Raw genomic sequence first — 22,396 nt, 5'->3', positions numbered from 1 at the left:
TAAAGTGGACCGAGAGATCTCCCTTTGAAGTTAGCTTTCCCAGGTGGTTTATCATAGCCCTAAGCTGTTGGAGAGTGTGGAGGAACACAAACTGACTTTCCAGGGGCCCTGGACACCTGGCACTGGTGGGTGGGCCAAACTTCTGTTGCCAGACCGGGCACATTGGCCCTGGTTCTGGCTCTCCCTGTTCTGGCTCGCCTTCCCCTCCTCCCTGCTGCCAGGCCGAGCTGAAACTCGGCGCCACAGAGGGTGGCAGTTCGCTATCCCTGTCTGCCTCGCAACTCGTTCGCCCCTCCTGCTGCTGCACCAGTGTAGTCACCGGTGCCACAAGTAGTGGCTGGACAGTTTCTTCCTTCTCTTCCAGGCTTACCTGGGGCGTACCCGAGCTTATTAGGCATACCATGCCTTTTGCCTTGGACAGAGCAAGGTTTAGACTTTTAATTTGTTGCTGGCAGGAACCGTGGTCTCCCGATTCAAACCCATTCGTGATAGCTACTTTATACGCTGCCTGCACATCTTTTAATTTTTCCTGGAGCTCTTTTACTTGTAGGGTGAGGCAAGTGCTTTCCTCCCTCAGTGACTTTTCATTATTTTTGGCCTCAGTAACCTGACATTGAAAATAGTCCTGACTGTTTTTAAACCTTTCCATTATCTGGGTCCTTTCCTGTTTTAGCTTACGGAGTTCTCCCCATAACCTTGCTTCTGCCATAGCCCTTTCCTGAAAGTTCTCTGCGCATTCCCATAACTCTGCCTGTAGTGTTTTATTGGTTTTGTCTAGGAGTTGGACCTGTCGCTGTAGACAGACCAACCGAATTGCCTTCTCTACTGCTTCTTTGTGATCCTTGCTTGCTGTCCACTGGGCTGCAGCATCCGCTGGACACTCAGCACGCAATAGACCAAGCATCCATTCCTTAGTGACATTCACTTTCTTATACACATAGGAGGAAATCCTCTCTTCCATCTTGGTTCTTTGCCCCAAACCAGCACTCTCCGCATCACATCCCTTATACCAGAGTCCTGCCGCGGTCGCCATTTTGTAAGGGGTGATCCCGGGGTCAGGTTCGCCTCGACCTACTTGAGTGGTTCGAATTGCTCCCACTCCCTTGGGTTCTAGACTCTGGATTTATTTGGGAGTTGTGATAAAGTGCAAAGGACAACTGGTTTGATGCAAAGAACTTCAATTTTATTACAGACAAGAAAATTACGATGTCAAACTTATAATCACTCTAATAAAGAACAACAGATTACACATTCAAAGGGGGTTACAGTAAAAATTACACCTCCCACCTCCCAATCCTAGCTAGGTTAGACTCCAGGGCAGGCAGGGACTATGCTTAGTAATCCTTTCTAGTCAGTTAGCGGTAGTTCGCGATTTCGGGGTTCGTTGAATTCTATAGGTTCTGCTTGCCGTACCCCGAACATCGGAGTGGACTTCTTACTACGCAATCTCCAGTTGGGTTGAGTTCGCTGATGCAGTAAGGCGTGTTTTGGATCTATGGGGTAAGTACCCAGTTTCCTTCATTAGAAATAGGTTCAAAGTCTCTTTAGGTAATGTTTTCACCTGTTGGTAGTCAGGACTTAGATTGTAGAGCCATCAGAAGACCCTGCTGTTGTCAATGAATCTGGACCTTCAATCCCTGACATGGACACTGCCACTCCCATTAGATTGGCTACCCAGCCTCAAGTCATGAATGACTCGGAAAACTCACCTAGATCTGGAATTCAACTGAGACGATCAACTAGGGAGCGGGAAGCCCCGGACTGTTTCAATTCGTAAATAGGACTGATACCAAGATTTTGAGGGGAATGATGTATGCCTCTGTTTACCTGCCACCAGGGGGAGCAACCGTCGGAGGTCATTGGGCCACAGACTCACAAGTGCAGCCCTTGTATATAAAGAATGCCTCCATGTTTAATCCCGACTTTGAGAGCTAATAACGTAGAGTCAGGTCGCACCTGATTGAGATCACTACACTAAGCCTATTGAGTTATTGCATAGGCAACATTTAATAAAATGTTTATTAAATAAACATTTAAATAAAAAACATTTAACCCCACTATTTGTCTGAAATCATAAGTATATCTGTAAAAACCATCCCACTCCACCCCCACCCCAGGCCACAACAAATTTATCACATTTACATCATTACAATGGTCCCCATTTCCCGCAATACAGAACACAAATGCAAACCAATAAGGTAGCCCCCTCGCCCCTTGCCCTGACCCTCCCATCAAAATAGCAGCAACAAACACCTGCGGCCATGCACCTCACTTTTCTTCCCCCACACCCGCTTCTCATCCCCACCTCTACCCCTTCCCCTTCCCCTCCTGACTCCAAGCCGCCTGGCCGAGGAGTTCCTCAGGCATTGCTTCATTGGGGGGGGGATGACGGCAGAACTGCTGCTTGGATGGTTACGGGAGAGGACGGTGCCGAGGTGGGAATGTGCTCCAAACCAGAAGAGGGAGCAGAGAGGGACTGAAAGCGTGTGTGGCTGTGGTGTGTGCTTGCTTGGCTGTTGTGGGAGGCACGAGGGAGATTCACCAGCAACAAAAAGCCCACTAAGCACCAAGAACATAGTTAGCACCAAGTGTTTGTCCAACAAATAATACATAACTTGGAAGGGATGGAGAAGGCCCTGCAGCTATTACCGAGCAACACTGGTGGCAGAGGTCTCCCATTGGTCCCTCAGCGTGGCATTGCACCCCAAGGTGCCGCACCCCCATTGCCAACGACAAATGAGAGCCAGGAGCAACATCTTGCTTCTGGCTCAGGGCGCGTTCCCACCTCGGGACCGTCCTCTCCTGTATCCGTCCAAGCAGCGGTTCGGCCGTAATGCCTCCCCCGCCCCCGCCCTCCGCAATGAAGTGTGGGTGTCACGCAGAGGGGTCATCAGCCAGGTGGCGAGGCCATATCCTTTGTCATCAAGCATCCAGCATTGACCTTGTAACTGATTGTTAAACAAGTCAGATACAGTGCTCTCACGCAGAATGCGAGCATCATGGATGCTGCCCAGAAATTGAGCATTCACTACCAGTATAATTTGCTGGTGGTCGACAACGAGTTGGACATTCAGGGAGTGGAATTCCTTGCGGTACCTGAAAATCTCTGCATCCTGAAAAGGTGCCCACAACATGATGTGCGTACAGTCTACTGCTCCCTGCACCTTGGGGAAGCTTACAATTCTGAAGAATCCGAGAGCCCTCTCACTCTGTGCCTCCCTGGTTAAAGGGAAGCTGATCAAGTCCCTCCTGTGTGCATACAGTGCTTCAGTGACCTGTCTAATGAAGCAATGTGTGGCATGTTGAGACAGACCGCAAATGGCGCCAGCTGAGGCCTGAAAAACCCCGTCACGTAGAACGACAGTGCCACGATAACTTTGACCTCGGCGGACAGTGCAGTACTGATGGTGCTGGCAAGCTGCAGTTCTCCCCATATCAGCTGGCATACCTCAGTAATAACCTCTTTGTGGAAGCGCAGTCTCCGAAGGCAAGTCAAGGTAAGACCGCTTGTCCCTGTACTTGCGGAGGGTGTAATGTCTGGTCCTCCTCATCAGTCTGGCATGTCTTACATTGGGCACATAATGCTGTGGAGCATACCTTCGGCCATCTCGAGTCTGCAGCATGTAATTGGTCATCAAGAGAGGGTGAGAAAGGACAGTCCCCATTGCAATAGCTCTCTGTTTTCCACCGATTGGTCACAAACAATAAATGTCTCGACGAAGACACCTATTAAATTCCAATCATTCACAGTATGATAAAGATGTTTGTACAGATGTTCACATCACCTCCAAAGACCTCCAGAATACATCCGAACTCCCCTGAGCTTGAAGCAGAGCAGCCTGCCAAACTGCTCATGAAAAGGGCACTCAGAACAAGGCTCTCTCTTGTACACCCTGATCTCCATGATCACGTCGAGGGCAGGCGGCATCAACAAAGCATGATCGCGCAAATTTGTCACGCAATATTGAAGTCAATGACCCTGTATTTGTACTCAACTATGGACATGGTCCCAAATGGCTTGCTGGCACTGTTGTAGCCAAAGAAGGGAGTAGGGTGATTGAGCGTGTTTGAGATCAAACTCGCAAATGGACTAACTTGCAGAAAGCATTGGGACCAAACCAAACTGCGATTCACAGACAGCTATGAGCAACCTGAAGAGGACACCATCAACTGCGATCTTCCGATACACATACAAGTGGCAACCGACATCACGGTTGACCATGAAGCTGAAATCATCATCTCCAGCACCCCAGCAAGGCCAGCTGCGCAGCAGCCCAGCGAAGGCCCAACCAACTCACCTGCACCTGTGTTTGTACCAAGACGATCGACTAGGAAGCGGAAAGCCCCAGATCGTCTCACCCTGTAAATAAGTGTACTATTGACTTTGGTGGGAGTGATGTTATGTATGCAACACCTTATAACCAGCATTCTACCGCCACCAGAGGACTCATTGGTTGGAGTCCCAAGGGATCCCAGCATCCCTTGGGAGCACTGCATATAAGTAGGCCCCCCATGCTGTGCAGGCACTCTGGAGTCAGAATAAAGAGAACAAGGTCACACTTACTCAAGTCTACAGTACTCAGTCACATTGCTTTATTTGAGATATAACAATAACAGCCCCACCATATTCCACCAGTATATGGCAGACGCCTTAAAGGTTTTTAGCAGACCCCAGCAGTTGGTGCAGTATGTGAACGATTTGCTTTTGTTCTCCGATGAGGGGGAGGAGTATGGTCCTCTGCTGGCCGAGCTGCTGGAGCTGCTATGAGAGACGGGATTCAAGGTCAATCATCAGAAAGCTCAGATCGGTCAGAGGGAAGTAAAATTCCTCGGGCTGATCATGAGGGCTGGGGAAAGGACTATAGACAAGGCCAAACGGAAGGTGGTACAGGAGTTACCAGCCTGCACAACTGTGACGGGGGTGAGATCCTTCCTGGGGCTCACGGGGTACTGCAGCCATTTTATTGAAGATTACGCCACCACAACAGCCCTTCTATTTTGGCTCCTCCGCAAAGGAGTCAGATGGGAATGGGATGCGGACTGCATGACAGCGTTTATTCGCCTCAAGGAAGACCTGCAGACAACACCCACATTAGGGCCGATTAATGGTGGGGAGGACTTCTTTTTGGAAGCAGCAGCCAGCGAGAACAGGAGCGGCACGGCAAACTGAGGCCCGTGGTGTACTCATCAAGAGTCCTCACAGATATAGAACAGAGATATTCCAATTGCGAGAGGCATCTCCTAGCCACGTATTGGGCCGTAAAGCACCCACAGCTCTTTATGGGATCGTCCCTGATCATTCTACTAACTCACCATACCCCCACTCAGATGTTATTAGATGGGAGGATAAAGGACGGCACGGTGAGCAGTGCTCGCATTGCCCGCTGGACTTTATTGCTCTTTCAAATGCATCTGAATCTGCAAGGCCTGAGTGAGCCCAAGTTGGCCACCCACATGATCTACCCAGGGACAGCCCACAAATGCACGGTGGAAGGGATACGGGACATGGAGGTAGGATTCCGGGCCGGGTTAAGCCCAACGGGCCATGAGAGCTATGTCGATGGGTCTAGTTTGGTAGTGAATGGGGAGCATGTCACCGGGTGTGAGATTTATGACCCTACGGCTGGGATAGCAAGGGCCATTAAACTCCCGAGCACTCTGAGCGCCCAGCACGCCGAACTATTGGCAGTGGTGTACGTTGTTACCCACGTTGACGAGTTCCCAGCCCCATACACCATCTGCTTGGATTCCATGTTTACGTGCAATTAGTGTACCGAATACTTGGTCATCTGGGCTCGTCGCGGTTTCACATCCACAGACGGGAAGCCCTTAGCAACAGCACCATTGCTGAGAAAGGTCTCAGAGACCACAGGGACCCCAGAATGTCATTACATCCACAAAGTAAAGGCTCACTCTAAGACACAGCCCAGAGGGGAAGGCAACCAAAGGGCAGACGAGTTAGCAAAGGAAGGAGCCAGGAAAGGAGTTTTTTGGGATCAATTCGGATCCAGCCCAGTAGCATCGATCTAGGACAAAGGGGGGACCAGGGAGTGCAAGGGTAGCATTGGTCCCAGACATGAGGCAAGTTCAGGCACAGGATCTCATCCTTAAGGTCATCCTGGAGCAGTTGGCTAAGGGCGAGAAGGTAGAAGGTCTGTTCAGGGTAGCGGGCATCACTGTAAGGCAAAGGATGCTCTTTAAGGGGACTTGGTGGATAGTTCCCAAGGTGCACCAAAGGGAATTCCTCCAGTTGGCCCATGGGGGCACAGGAGCGGGACACCTAGGGCTGGAGACTACCTGGCAAAGGGTAGAACAAGCAGGGTGGTGGCCGCAACTGAGGGAGGTTGTCCGCGATTTTTGCACAGACTGTCTGGTGTGCGCGGCAAACAACTCCGATCCGCAATGTAAGAAGGTTCCAATGGGGCACACGAGAAGGGTAGGGGGACCATGGCAGTCGGTACAGGTCGATTACATCGGGCCATTGCCCACCACAAAGGGGGGTTACAAGTATTGTTTGGTCCTTGTGACGTGTTCTCCAAGTGGGTGGAAGCGTTCCCTTGCTGATCAGCCATGGCGTTGGTGATGGCAAGGATTTTGATAAGGGAATTGTTCTCCAGGTGGGGACTGCCACAGATCATGGAATCCGACCAAAGGAGCTACTTCGCGGGGCAGGTCCTGCAGGTCACCTTGAAGGTTCTGGGGATAGAGGGTGAATGGCATGTGGCTCATAACCCACAGTTATCAGGGGTTGTGGAGCGACTTAATTGGGTCATCAAAGAAAGGCTTCAGAAGGAAACATGACCGGGAGGATTATGTGCACGTCCACCCATGTTCTGGCACCGGTTCTCACCGATGGTTAAATGAGAGAAGTAATCCTGGATAATTTGTCAAGTATCTGTACGAGAGGTTGAAGCAGATTCATTGGCAGGCAGCCAGTAACATGGGGAAGCAGCACCGGAGTAATCGGTTGTTGCTCGAGCCCCAGAGAACGCACGAGTAGAAGGTAGGGGACAAGGTGATGGTCCAAAACTATGCTCGTGTAGGGACGTTTGAGCCACTGTATATGGGACCTTACAGTGTAGTGGATAAGGCAAGCCCCATGGTTTAAGCGGTAAACTTCCAAGGCGCACAAAGTGGTTCCCAGTGAAAGATGTTTAACCCGTTTTTCACAAAAAACCCCTTTGACCACAAGGCACAAAACAATGGTCAGCATGTAAGGTCCTGGACGCCCTACGAAAGAAGGAGAGGGTGGACCCTGTCGGGTGGTTCCCTGAGCGGACTGTCGAACTTGTTTTGCAGAACGTCTCATCGCCAGAGCTTTCACACAAGCACCAAGACGTAGCTTGGTTGGCGGTGAGGAGGGCCTTACCTGTCAGAGCGTTCATGCACAGCCGACGTATCATCAACACGACACGGTGCCCCCGAGTCGGCTGCGGGGCGGATGAGACTGTCACCCATCTCCTTCAGGATTGCGCCTTCGCAAGGCAGGTTTGGAAAGAGATGCAGTGGTTGCTGTCGAGGTTCATCCCAAGCAGCTCCGTAACACAGGACTCTGTGCTCTACGGGCTGTTCCCAGGCACACACACCGAGACAGACATCACCTGCTGCTGGAGGGCCATCAACTCGGTCAAAGACGCTCTTTGGTCTTGCCGAAACTTGTTGGTTCTCCAGAGCAAGGAGATGTCCACGTCTGCGTGTTGCAGACTGGCGCAATCCAAGATCCAGGATTACGTGCTGAGGGACTTAAAATTGGTGCAGTCGCCGCAAAGGCACGGTGGGGAAGGGCCACAGAAAACCCGGGGGCAGGAATCAGTGCAAAACTCCCCTCGGGCTGTATTTGTAATTTACTTTTTGTGTACATGGAGCACCATGATCTGTAAACACCTATGTAGTGCCATGTACAATGCAAGGTCTGTTGCGAAATGCATGTTGAAAAGAAAAAATGTAAATGTACCGTCACCCATTCCGTGTCCTGTATAGTGACACATGAAATGTAATTTGTTTGAATGTACTACAATGTATCCCGTATTGGACCGAATTGCACTTGAACTGGAAAACAAGGGAATGTAACGAACGGAACTGCCGTCAGCACCCAAATAATAGTGTGTGGGATTGCTGACCGCAGCTAAATGTATTGAAATGCCTTTGAATGTACTGTACAGATTTTTTTATGAATAAAGTATATTTTGAAATTTAAAAAAAGTAAGTTCTTTAACCCGGGAGAAAGGGTAAGGAAAGGAAAGAAACACCAAGGCTCTGTAAACAGCATGGTGGACACGGGTCTTCCTCCCATAGTTTGGGAAAGCGAGGACCCCGTAGTGGGGGCTGTAAGAAGGAGCAGCAGGATCCCATGGCCAAGGGCACCGTGGATGCCTCCTTACACGCCAACCAGGAGCCGTAAAAGGCCCAGGCAAGAGATGCCCTAGCAGTGCCACCCAACAGCTCGGGTGGTATTGTACATAGTTTTCTTTTAAAGTGTTTTGGTTAGTTGTAATGAAGCCAGACCTGTGGAGGTAGACCCTCTCATGGCAAGGTGCTTGTTAGTTTTGTTTTGTAGGAAGCCGAGGATGGAATGGAGTCAGCCCTGAGACTGAGCATGATTTGGATGTTGGCCTGAACGGGGCACAGCAGGAGAGAAACATTGAGTTGTCCTTCCTCTACTGGGGTGAACGGACCCACCATGACACAGAGGGGTAGGACAGGGGACACGGACGTGATGGCAGCCTACTTCCACAAGGGATGGTGGCCAGGGTGGCTGGGGTCAAATTCGACGAAATACTCCAGGCACTCCGTGTTCACAAATGGGGAGGCTTCCATACCGTGTCCCAGACTAAAGGTCACAGCCACACGGGTTAGGGTGACCGAGGGCAAGCGTGCATGCTTGAAGTGCAAGGGACACATTCCCCTGGGACGATGGTGGTGGCTCAGGAAATTGAGTCAGGACACGGGGAACCGGACAGCGGACTGGGAGTGACTAGGGAATGATACGTACCGACAGATCACGGGGGCACAGGAGGGAGTGGAAGTGTGCTGGGACAAATGGTGGTAAGAGGAACAGGGAATTTATGTGTGTATGTGGGGGTTGGATAGGATCTGCCCAGCGGGTGTGTCAATTACCTTTTCGAGGCAATGGCAGGATGCCGGGGCTGGGATTAGATGGGATCGGAGTATGAACTCCTGCATGATCCCAGACCCTCCCAACACAATAAATTCCATGGAGCCCTGCCCACAGCCCCACTGATACAGGCGACAGAAGTTAGGTGTCCAGCCACCACACCAGGCTCAGGGAATGGTTTAGTTTTAGTCCAGACCGGGAAGGTTCTATTCCAGGGGGTGCATTACACAGTCGCATCAGTCATTTTAAACCTAACCGGGGTACATCTGCCCGAGTGATGTCCAAAAGAAACTGAGCAGCTGTATGAGGCCCTAATTAAAGAAATGTTCCGCCAGTTCTTTGAACTCAGTTACGGAGATGTGAGTCGGGAAAAGTTGTACGATATGGGAGTGTACGATAACGTTAGTCTGAGGAGGCAGAGGCGAGGGGTGCTCAATGATGTCGCTACGGCGTTTAGCGTGGGTACAACTCTGGTCAATAGTATGGACGACGTGCAGCTGCAGATGCAGGTTAGCGGTTTAAAGGACCAGCTGCGGAAGATCCTGGGGGAAGGGAATAAAGTGGTAGGGTCAGAACTAAAGGAGGACCAGGCGATGACTATTCACTTAAAAGAGGTCATCGGGGAGTTGGAGACACATGCTAAAATGTTTAATGAATTGATACGGGAGGATGAGAATGCCTCAGCATAGGCAGGCATGAATGAAGTGTGCGTGTTGTGCGGTGCCTGGTTGCTAGGCGAGGGACACAGTCATTTGGAGGACCTCCAGCAAGGTGGCATCCCATCGTGGGTCAGCAACCAGCACCTCGCAGCGCTCAGCCCGTATCATAATTCGATGAGTCCGTGTCAGCTCCGTTTAGCTTCCGAAGCCTACCCAGTCCCAGTGGATTGCGGTCGGTATAACCACTCGGTTATGGGGATTGTGTTGCATATGCCGGTGATGGGCGGGACACGACAGCCAGCGCCGGTATATCGAGTGGAAAACATTGGCGTCTTACGGGAGGGGATGCACATGCGGTACCATGGGGCGCCACCGTTTGTAATAAAGTGGGAGCACGCCATGACCGGCACTGACCTCAAGGTGTGCCAGAGCAGGGGTGCACACGTCTTATTTTGTCCCCAGCACTTGAACGCCTTCAATCGGCCAGAGTGTGTGTTTGAATCAGAGAGTGCAGAGCCTATTAATTGCACCATGGAGGTGATGACCCAGAGCCACGTTCCACCTCAGGTAGCATATGCGGGCAGCGGGACGTACTGCGTCACGATGAGCATGGACCAGTACCGGGTACACCGCGACACTTGGTGTCCGGTCACTGACACGACTTTCTGCTTCAAACCCCACACCGAAGTTCAAGTGGCCCAAGAGCGCATCCTTCCAATCCCAGAGCCATCCACGGTACACATCACGGTGAACGACACAATCCATAATCTGCAGCAGTACATCACACAGTTCGGATATCAGATTCCTTTTCTGCCCAAACACCTCACAACATTAATAAAAGCCATTGTGCTCTCGCAGAAACATTATTTTACATTGCAACAGACGAACCGGAACACAGGGGAGGAAATTGAAGGAATAAATTCCTCACCCTGGTGGGACATTGGTTTAAATGTAGAAGTTCCTCCGTGGATCCGGATTTGCTCGCACACTCTTGTAATTATACAGTTTCTTATTGTAATGTATTTGTTGCGGCTGTCTTGCAAAAGGCGAAGCAAGGTGCTCCAAAGTCGATGGGAGGCCTTGGTTAAAGGTTGAACCTGAATGTTTTTCTCTGTAAATATGTTGTACGAATGTGTTTGTGTTGTATTTTAAGGGATGTATTCGGGGTGTTTAAGAGGAGGGTTGGTTGGAGGCCACAATGTGTTTTCACCGGCGGACGTTTGCTATTCCAGAAGGATTCTTGAAATATCATAGCAAGGGGATTTGAGTACAGGGGCAGGGAGGTGTTGCTACAGTTGTACAGGGCATTGGTGAGGCCACACCTGGAGTATTGTGTACAGTTTTGGTCTCCTAACCTGAGGAAGGACATTCTTGCTATTGAGGGAGTGCAGCGAAGGTTCACCAGACTGATTCCCGGGATGGCGGGACTGACCTATCAAGAAAGACTGGATCAACTGGGCTTGTATTCACTGGAGTTCAGAAGAATGAGAGGGGACCTCATAGAAACATATAAAATTCTGACGGGGTTAGACAGGTTAGATGCAGGAAGAATGTTCCCAATGTTGGGGAAGTCCAGAACCAGGGGTCACAGTCTAAGGATAAGGGGTAAGCCATTTAGGACCGAGATGCGGAGGAACTTCTTCACCCAGAGAGTGGTGAACCTGTGGAATTCTCTACCACAGAAAGTTGTTGAGGCCAATTCACTAAATATATTCAAAAAGGAGTTAGATGAGGTCCTTACTGCTAGGGGGATCAAGGGGTATGGCGAGAAAGCAGGAATGGGGTACTGAAGTTGAATGTTCAGCCATGAACTCATTGAATGGCGGTGCAGGCTAGAAGGGCCGAATGGCCTACTCCTGCACCTATTTTCTATGTTTCTATGTTTCTATCTTAGGGAGGACTGTAAGAATTCGGTGAAAACATTGACAGCAAAAGCATAAACTTTTGGACTTATACTTTTGGACTTTAAGTTTTGGAATTTGGCTGTTACTGCAGAAGGGCAGACAGCCTCATGTGGGAAGGTCTAAACATGTCCCACAGGAATACACATTAGGTGTGCAGGAATCAATGGCTGAAAAGGCAGGAAGATGGTTGATGGGGGGAGGGGAGCCCTTTGTCATGCAATCAGCGAGAGATCAAGAAGATTGGTCGGTGCTCAAGACACAAAGGAATCTTTTCGACCACCTAGACTTGTTGGAGCCTTATCCAAGTACAGGACAGTTGACTAAAACATTGGCCGAAGAGGTGTCTCTTTTGCTCTTTCAGTTGCACTGCCTCAGGCAAAGGACTGATTTTTGGCGTGAAGGTTCAGAAGCATTTTGCAGGTATAAGGGAGGCCATTTCAGCTGCCGGCTCTCTCTCTCTCTCTCCTCTTCTATGCTTACTCACTTCATTCAACGCACAAGGACTGAGCACTCCATCTGGGATGGAGAGAAGAAACATCATCTACGAGCAAAGAGAGCCTCGCTATTTCGACTGGGAAGCTGACCTTGAGACTGGACTTGAACACCACAGATTGGTACAGACCCAAAAGATAGGCCTCATCGGGTGAAGCAGCGAGTAAGCCAGAAGGGTAATTGGTGAGCATTTATCCCAGCCCACACATCTTTAAGACCACCACATAGTGTGAAAGGGTGTTGTGTGTCTCAACCAAGCTTTAGGGGTTTATTGGGGAGGTTTTTGCACGAATCGTAAGCATACGCACAATTCTGCTGGACAGATTCGGTGGTGCACTTTTGAATCGAGCAGAGATGTTTTAGTCGTGGGTATTTCGCATTAGGGGCCTGTTCAGATGGGCCAGGGTTGTGTGTTGTACTGTGTTTGTTTGTTTTACACCACCAGGGTGTGTTTTACTGGGTGCAGGTGTGTGCTTTAACTTGAATAAAAGCATTGTGATGGTTGAGACCGAACGATCTGGCTATAACTGTGTATTTCTGTTCACCACTATAATTCCCGTCTCTAGAACTGTTGTAAGGGGGGTGATTCGAACCCACCGAGGGCAAAACCACTTAAACTCCTACTCCTATTTCTTATGTTCTTATGTTCTTATGTTCTCCTCTCTCTCCCCTCCCTCTCTCCTCTCTTCACTGTATCCTCTGTCTCCTCTCGTCTCGTCTCTTCTCTTCTCTTCTCTTCTCTGTCTCCTGTCTCCTGTCTCCTCTCTCTCTTCTCCCCTCGCAGGTGCAATTGAGTGCTCTCTTTTTATGGCCATGAGTACTTCCTCAATTAGCGTGCAAGGGCCTCAAAAGAACTACAGGTCCCATCCCCAAAGCTACCAAAAAACCCGCCTAAATCCCGTGCATGCGCAGTGAAAGTCCCTCCGAAAAAACCCGAGTGGAGAGGCCTCCACATGACGCATTCTGATGATGCTTCCCGCCGAGTCGTGCTCCCGCCTGCAGCCGTCCGCCAACTGCCGCCCACTGCTGCTCCCGCTACCGCCCACACAACAGCGACCAAAGCGGCTCCCGACTGGACCCGGCAGCAGCGGGCGCCAAAAACAGACCTCCCGCCCGATGGCCGCAGAGAAATGGGCGGCCATCAATTTCAGGCCCTATATTGTTCATAGTCACAGCTTGATTCTGTACTGTTCAGACTCACAGATTGATTCTATAATGTTCATAGTCACAGATTGCTTCTATATTGTTCATAGTCACAGATTGATTTACACTGTTCATTGTCACATATTGATTTTATAGTGCTCATATTCATTGATTGATTCTATATTATTCAAAGAAATAGATTGATTTTATATTGTTTTTTGGTTACTGATTGATTCTATACTGTTCATAGGAACAGATTGATTTTAAAATGTTCATAGCCAAAGACTGATTCTACAATGCTTATATTCGCAGATCGATTCTATGCATTTCATAGTCATAGATTGATTTTATAATGCTCATCGTCACACATTGATTCTATACTGATCATAGTTACAGATTGATTCGATAGGGCTAGACTTTCCATTATTTTACATTGCTACCACCCACTTAACGTCCACTTTAACGCTGTGATGAGGTATAACGCCCAGATATCGCCACAAAATGAAAACTAACGCCCATGTAGCGCTCACTTATTGCCCAGCATTACTTTTGGCATGTACTTAACGCCGAGAATTAATAATACCGCCCGCCCACTTTTTTAGCCGTAAAGATCAGAATGAGCGAAACTAACGCCCATAATATCGCTGAGCGTTACTTTCGGCGCATCGCCCACATATCACCGAAAATATCGCTCGTCGAAAAAAACACTGAGAAAATGTTGCTCTCACCTGAACTAAATGTATGAACGCCATTTTGTAAATCGGGGGTCAGTTTATATAAAAGGCTGCTTCAACTTCTGGGGAGTTTTGATGTACTCTGGAGTTCTTTTAGGGTGATTTGAACATCTGATCAAACATCTTATCATACTGTGGACGATTTGAATTTATTCTAGGTGTTTTAATAGCTAAATTTATCATTTGTAAAAAATAGATCTAATACTGTTATTGTAATGGGGCCTGTAATTTCTCAGTCTGTATTGATGACTACGCACCTGCTGCAGACAGGAGATGGCAGAAGGTTTATTGAAGAGCATTATGTGCCCAATTAAAGAGGTGGCAGACTGCTGAGGAGGACGAGAACTTACACCCCACGCACTTACAGGGAGAAGCGGTCTTACCTGAACTTGTCCGATAACATGTGCCTTAGGAGACAGCGCTTCCAGAAAGAGGTTATCAGTGAGATATGCCAGATCATCAGGAGAGATGTGCAGCCTGCCACCATCATCAGGACTGCATTGTCCGTTGAGGTCAAGGTCACTGCGGCACTTGCCTTCTACGCATCGGGTTCCTTTCAGGCCTCAGCTGGCGACATTTGCGCTATATCAGCATGCTACATATTGTTGCATTCGACAGGTGACTGAAGCCCTTTACGCCGCAGGATGGACTTTATCAGCTTCCCTATGACCAGGGAAGCACAGACTGAGAGGGCTCTCGGATTCTCCAGAATTGCAAACTTCCCCAAGGTGAAGGGAGCAATAGAATGTATGCACATCGCCATGCGGGCACCTTTTCAGGATGCAGAAGGATTTAGGAACCGCAAGGGATTCCACTCCCTGCATGTGCAACTCGTTGTCGACCACCAACAAATTATAATGGCAATAAATGCCAAATTTCGGGGTAGCGTCCATGATGCTCACATCCTGCATGAGAGCGCTGTATCTGACATGTTTACTGTTATATATGTGGACTTTTATTTACTCTGTACAGCCATCAGAGGGCTCATCCCCTGGAGTCCGAAGGGATCCCACAATCCCTTGGGAGCACAGGTATTTAAGGAGGCTTCACAGTTTGGAGAGGCACTCTGGAGACCTGCAATAAAAGACTGTCACACTTTACTTTGAGCTCACAGTGTTCAGTCTGACTCTTCATACACAACAACTGGCGACGAGATACAGATAACGAACCCAAAGATGCAGAGAACAGTGGGCATCCTGGAGAAATATTTGGAGGGAGATGATTGGGAAACTTTTGTGGAGCAAATCGACCAATACTTCGTGGCCAACGAGCTAGATGGGGAAGAGAGTGCTGCCAAACGAAGGGCGACCCTCCTCACTGTCTGTGGGGCACCAACATATGGCCTCATGAAGAATCTGCTCACTCCAGTGAAACCCACGGAGAAATCATACGTCGATTTGTGCACACTGGTCTGAGAGCATTTGAACCCGAAGGAAAGCATTCTGATGGCGAGGTACCGGTTCTACACCACAAAAGATCTGAAGGACAGGAAGTGGCGAGTTATGTCGCCGAGCTAAGACGCCTTGTGAATTTGAAGGACATTTGGAGCACATGCTCAGAGACTTTTTCGTACTTGGCATTGGCCACGAAACCATACTTCGCAAACTTTTGACTGTAGAGACCCCAACCTTGAGTAAGGCCATAGCGATAGCCCAGGCGTTCATTGCCACCAGTAACAATATGAAGCAAATCTCTCAGCACACAAGTGCTGCTACAAGTAATGTGAACAAAGTGATGTTGTTTTCAAATCGTAACGTACACAGGGCAGGTCACACATACCAGCAGCTGCACATCCACAGATGACTCAGAGTCCACCATCAAAGGTGATGAATGCAAGGCCATTAACACCTTGTTGGCGCTGCGGGGGTGATCATCATTCCCATTCATGCAGATTCAAAGAGTACGTTTGCAAGGGCTGTGGAACAATGGGACACCTCCAACGAGTGTGCAGGCAAGCTGCTAAGCCTGTTAAACCTGCAAACCACCATGTTGTAGAGGAGGACAGATCCATGGAGGATCACGACGAACCAGAGCCTCAGATAGAGGAGGCAGAGGTACATGGGGTGCACACATTCACCATGAATTGTCCTCCAATAATGCTGAATGTTGAAATAAATGGACTCCTGGTGTCAATGGAGCTGGACATAGGCGCGAGCCAGTCCATCATGGGAAAAAAGACTTTCGAAAGGTTGTGGTGCAACAAGGCCTCAAGGCCAGTCTTAACTCCAGTTCACACGAAACTAAGAACTTACACGGAAGAACTGATTCCTGTAATCGGCAGTGCTACCATAAAGGTCGCCTACGATGGAGCGGTGCACAAGCTACCACTCTGGGTGGTACCGGGCGATGGTCCCACGCTGCTCGGCAGGAGCTGGCTGGGAAAGATATGCTGGAACTGAGACAACTTCCGAGCACTATTGCCCGCTGATGACACTTTGTGTGCCTAGGTCTAAAACAAAATTCTTTCGCTGTTCAAACCAGGCATCGGGAAATTTCAAGGAGCAAAAGTGCAGATCCACCTAATTCCGGGGCGCGACCCATCCAACACAAGGCAAGAGCAGTACCGTACATGATGAGAGAAAGGATAGAGATCGAGCTAGACCGGCTGCAAAGAGAAGGCATCATTTCACCGATCGAGTTCAACGAGTGGGCCAGTCCGATCGTTCCTGTCCTCAAGGGAGACGGCACCATCAGAATCTGTGGCGATTACAAAGTAACTATCAATCGTTTCTCCCTGCAGGCCCAATACCCACTACCAAAGGCCAACGACCTCTTTGCAATGCTGGCAGGAGGAAAGACATTCACGAAGCTGGATCTGACTTCAGCCTACATGACGCAGGAACTGGAGGAATCATCGAAGGCTCTCGCCTGCATCAACACGCACAAAGGTCCTTTTGTTTATAACAGATGCCCGTTTGGAATCCGATCAGTGGCGGCGATATTCCAGAGAAACATGGAAAGTTTACTGAAGTCGGTCCCGCACACTGTGGTCTTCCAGGACGACATCTTGGTCACAGGTCGGAACACAGTCGAGCACCTGCAGAACCTGAACTCAATCGCGTGGGGCTCAGGTTAAAATGCTCAAAGTGCATTTTCCTGGTGCCTGAAGTGGAGTTTTTGGGAAGGAGGATTGCGGCGAACGGCATCAGGCCCACCAATGCGAAGACGGAGGCAATCGAGAACGCACCGAGGCCACTGAACATGACGGAGCTACGGTCGTTTCTGGGACTCTTGAATTACTTTGGTAACTTCTTACCGGGTCTCAGCACACTGTTAGAACCACTACATGTCTTACTATGAAAAGGGGGCGAATGTGTTTGGAGCAAAAGCCAAAAAAATGTCTTTGTAAAAGCAAGAAAATTGTTATGCTCAAACAAATTGCTTGTGTTGTATAATCCATGTAAGCGTTTGGTACAAGCATGTGATGCGTTGTCATATGGCGTCGGGTGTGTATTGTAACAAGCTAATGATTTTGGGAAACTGCAACCAGTTGCTTATGCATCCAGGAGTCTGCCTAAGGCTGAGAGCACCTACAGCATGATTGAAAAAGAAGCGTTAGCGTATGTCTATGGGATAAAGAAAATGCATCAATACCTGTTTGGGCTCAAATTTGAATTGGAAATTGACCGTAAGCCACTTATATCACTGTTTTCCGAGAGTAAAGGGATAAATACCAACTCGTCGGCCCGCATCCAGTGATGGGTGCTCACGTTGTCTGCATACAACCACGTCATCCGCCAGAGGCCAGGCACAGAAAACTGCGCCGATCTCTCAGTAGGCTGCCATTGCCCACCACAGGGGTGGAAATGGCGCAGCCTGCAGATCTAGCCATGGTTATGGAAGCATTTGAGAGTGAGCAATCACCCATCACTGCCCGGCAGATCAAAACCTGGACCCCTTATTATTTCTAGTCAAAAGCTGTGTGCTTCATGGGAGCTGGTACAGTGTCCCAGTGGAAATGCAGGAAGAGATAAAGCCATTCCAGCGGTGCAAAGATGAAATGTCTATACAGGCAGACTGCCTTCTGTGGGGCAATCGAGTAGTGGTCCCCAAGAAGGGCAGAGAAACCTTCATCAATGACCTCCACAGTACCACCCAGGCATCGTAATGATGAAAGCGAAAGCCAGATCCCATGTGTGGTGGCCCGGTATCGATGCGGACTTAGAGTTCTGCATTCATAGATGTAATACATGCTCGCAGTTAAGCAATGTACCCAGGGAGGTGCCGCTAAGTTTATGGTCTTGGCTCTCCAAACCGTGGTCTAGGCTATACGTCGACTATGCAGGCCCATTCTTGGGTAAAATGTTCCTTGTGGTTGTAGATGCGTACTCCAAGTGGATTGAATGTGAGATAATGTCAGCTAGCACATCCGCTGCAAATACTGAAAGCTTGCGGGCCATGTTTGCCACACACGGCCTACCCGATGTCCTGGTAAGCGACAACGGGCCATGTTTTACCAGTGCTGAGTTCAAAGAATTCATGACCCGTAACGGGATCAAACATGTCACATCTGCCCCATTTAAACCAGCATCCAATGGTCAGGCAGAGAGAGCAGTGCAAACCATCAAGCAAGGCTTGAAGAGGGTAACTGAAGGCTCACTGCAGAATCGTCTATCCCAAGTTCTGCTTAGCTACCGCACGAGACCCCACTCACTCACTGGGATCGCACCTGATGTACTGTTCATGAAAAGAGCACTTAAGACAAGGCTCTGGTTAGTTTACCCTGATCTACATGAACAGGTAGAGAGCAGGCGGCTTCAACAAAGTGCATACCATGATAGCGCAAATGTGTCACGTGAGATTGAAATCAATGATCCTATACTTGTATTAAATTATGGACAAGGTCCCAAGTGGCTTCCCGGCACTGTTGAGGCCAAAGAGGGAAGCAAGGTGTTTCGGGTCAAACTTTCAAATGGATTCATTCATCGGAAACACTTGGACCAAATCAAACTCAGATTCACGGACTATTCTGAGCAAGCCACCTTGGACCCTACCTTTTTTGAACCCCCAACATGCACACTAGTGGCAACCGGCACCATGGTTGACCACAAAGCAGAACCCATCATCCACAGCAGCCCTGCAGGGCCCAACACACCAGGCAGCCCAGCAAGGCAAGCTGCACAGCAGCCCAGCGAGGGCCCAACAAATGATTCAACAACACCAGCTTTCACACCGAGATGATCAACCAGGGCAAGAAGGGCCCCAGATCGACTCACATTGTAAATAGTTACACTATTGACTTTGGGGGGGAGGGGGGGAGTGTTGTTATATCTGTGGACTTGTATTTACTCTGTAAGCCACCAGGGGGCTCATTCCCCGGAGTCCCAAGGGATCCCGTAATCCCTTGGGAGCACAGGTATTTAAGGAGGCTTCACAGGTTGGAGACCTGCAATAAAAGACTAAAGTCACTTTACTTTGAGCTCACAGTGTTCAGTCTGACTCTTTCTACATACATAACATTTACCAGTCAGCCATAAGGTCAATGATGGATGCTTGGTGACAAAGGATATGGCCTCGCCACCTGGCTGATGATCCCACCTCCATCCCCCCCCCTCCACCGCGTAACAGCCAGACAGAAGCCGAGATGCGATACAACAAGAGCCACATAGCGAGACGCAATATCATCAAGAATACCATTGGAGTACTTAAGCAGCGCTTTAGATGTCTGGACCACTCAAGAGGTGAGTTACAATACCACCCTGAGCAGGTAGCTCAATTTGTGGTGGTGTGCTGCATGCTGCACAACTTGGCTATCAGAAGGGGACAAGAATTGTCAGAAGGGACTGCTGGTCCACCTCAGGAGAGAGAGGAAGAGGAGGACGAGGAGGTGGACGCTGACCTCGAGGCAGATAATCAGGCTGACGATGAAACCATGCTCCCGCCTCCCTCTAGACCACAGGAAAGGGCCTGTGGTGCCTGCATAGCTGCAAGATTCTTACGTCAGCAGCTCATAAATGAGCAATTTGCTTGAAATAACGTTGGTGGTAATAACAAAGCTGCAATACTGCTGTGTCTGCAGCTCATAAATGAATGGTGTGCATTACCTTGGTGACAGTTAAAGTTTAAGTTGATTTAAATGACGTTGAATTATCCCCTCTCATGTTAAGGAATAACCCGTGTGTAACGGTGCAGCTATCTGAGACAATGCACAACAAGGTTATGTGAAATAAAAAACATTTAATGAGAACATTTGTATTAAAAAAAATCATAATTATAACTGTAAAAAAACACCCCACCCTACCCCCACCCCACCCCACAACAAATGTATTACATTTATATCATTCATTAAATGTTTAACATTTCCAACAACACTTCATAAACATAGAACACAAATGCAAAAAAAAAAGCTACCCACCCCTCCCCCCTTCCCCCAAACCTCCCAACAAAATAGCAACAACAACATAAAAATACTGTGACCAATACAACTCCTGCAGCCATGCACCTTACTTTCCTTTCCCCCCTCCGCTTCTCCCCCCGTTTACCCCTTCCCCTTCCCCCTTCTGACTCCAAGCTGCCTTGCAGCACTGCTCCTCAGGTGCTGCCTCATTGGGGGGGATGTTGGCAGAGCCACTGGTTGGCTGGATGCTGGAGAGGACTGTCCCGAGGAGGAAATGTCCTCTGAGCCAGAAACAAGATCATCCTCCTAGCTCGCATGTGTCATTGGCAATGGGGGTGCAGCACCTTGGGGTGCAGTGTCACGCTCTGGGACCACTGGTAGCCCTCTGGCACCAGTGTTTCTGGCTGTCACCTCCAGGGCCTCCACCATCCATGGCACGTACTCGGTCATGGTGGCGGACATGCTGGCCAGCTGTTGGGATATGCCCCCAACATTGTCTGGAGGATCTGCTGACCTATTTCAACACTCCTCCTGGACAAGTGTACCATGTCCCCGCTCAGATCTGCTGCTCGTGAAGCAGTGTCCTGCTGCGTCGAACCAACCTCCGCGGAGTCCACGCCGCCATGGAAACACTTGCGGTGCCCTACGGCAAAGTGCTTGGGCCAGCTAACTCCACGGTGGAGGAGGACATGGCTGCAGGAGCACTAGATGTCATTGGGGTTGCATAGATGATGGAGCTTGTTGATGCAAGCTCCTCAAAGTTGGCACTGTCATCAGTGGAGAAGGCACCCTGCAGCTCCACGGACGAGATTCAGGGCTCCTCAGCACCAGATTGATGATCCCTCGCCGAGGCCACCAGCGGACCCGCACCTCTTTGGCTCGATGGTGTTGCATGGGGCCGCGCTGCTGGCTGAGCTACAAAACATAAATGAGGTTATTAGAGGGGAAGGGGGTTCTAGGGTCACAAGGTGATTCAAACACTACACACAGCATATGCACAACAAAAGCAGTACCGCTATCAAAATCATCACAGGCATCACATTTCATGACCATGAGCAAATTCTGCATTACAATGATTTGCATGAGGCTATTATTCAGATAATATCAATCATCTATCGTTTATTATTGTTCAGATATGAGTGGGTGTGGCATCTATTGACTTTACATCACGCAATGGTGTATACTTTACTCACGTGACATCATATCAGGTTCTGCTGCTGCTTGCGTGGCCGACCGAGGGTGGCTCCCCACTAGTGCCAGCACCCGCTCCTCAAGGTCTGTCAGCTCGCTGATGACTGGTGGCCCGCCACCTGTGCGCCGCTGCTCAGCCCTATTCCTCGAAGGCTTCTTCTGCAAAAGTTAACAACAGCATGACATGGCATAAGATCATTGTGTGAGATCATTGCTAGGTACTGTCACAAAGACTGATACAACACATAATTGACAGATGTAATCATGATTATTATGAACATTATCATTATTTACCTAAAGACGTACAAGACATCACATCTGATTTTAATCACTCATTACACTTACAATTCAAATTATATAAATATATAAGTAAATGTAAATAAATGTAATAATTACTCTGGCGGATCTGACAAGGTCGATCCAGCACTTGCGGCACTGGTTGCCCTCAAGCACCTCGTGTGTCACCAACGAAACCACCTCGGCTATGTCGGCCCAAGTCTTCTGGTAAACCTTTGGGATGGGTTTCCCATGCTTACCCCGGGTCAATTGACCCCAGCGTGACTCCACCTCCTGCAGGAGGGAGGCATTTGCCTCGTCGGAGAACCTCAGAGCTCGTTTTCGTCCTCCCACTTCTAGTTCCTCTCCCACCTCACTGCTTTCGCCAGCGTCCTCACCCTCCACATTGTACTGTGTCGCCTCCTCCATGCCTTCCATTTTAATTATATTTTTTTCCCCAAAATCTCCATGCAAACAAAGTTATTTTTGCTCTCAATTCGATTTACAGCTGCTAAATCTCTTTCCTATCTCCCACAACAGCCAAA

This window comes from Pristiophorus japonicus, chromosome 4 (assembly GCF_044704955.1).
Source record: "Pristiophorus japonicus isolate sPriJap1 chromosome 4, sPriJap1.hap1, whole genome shotgun sequence".
Classification (NCBI taxonomy): domain Eukaryota; kingdom Metazoa; phylum Chordata; class Chondrichthyes; family Pristiophoridae; genus Pristiophorus; species Pristiophorus japonicus.
This window is presented reverse-complemented; position numbering follows the sequence as displayed.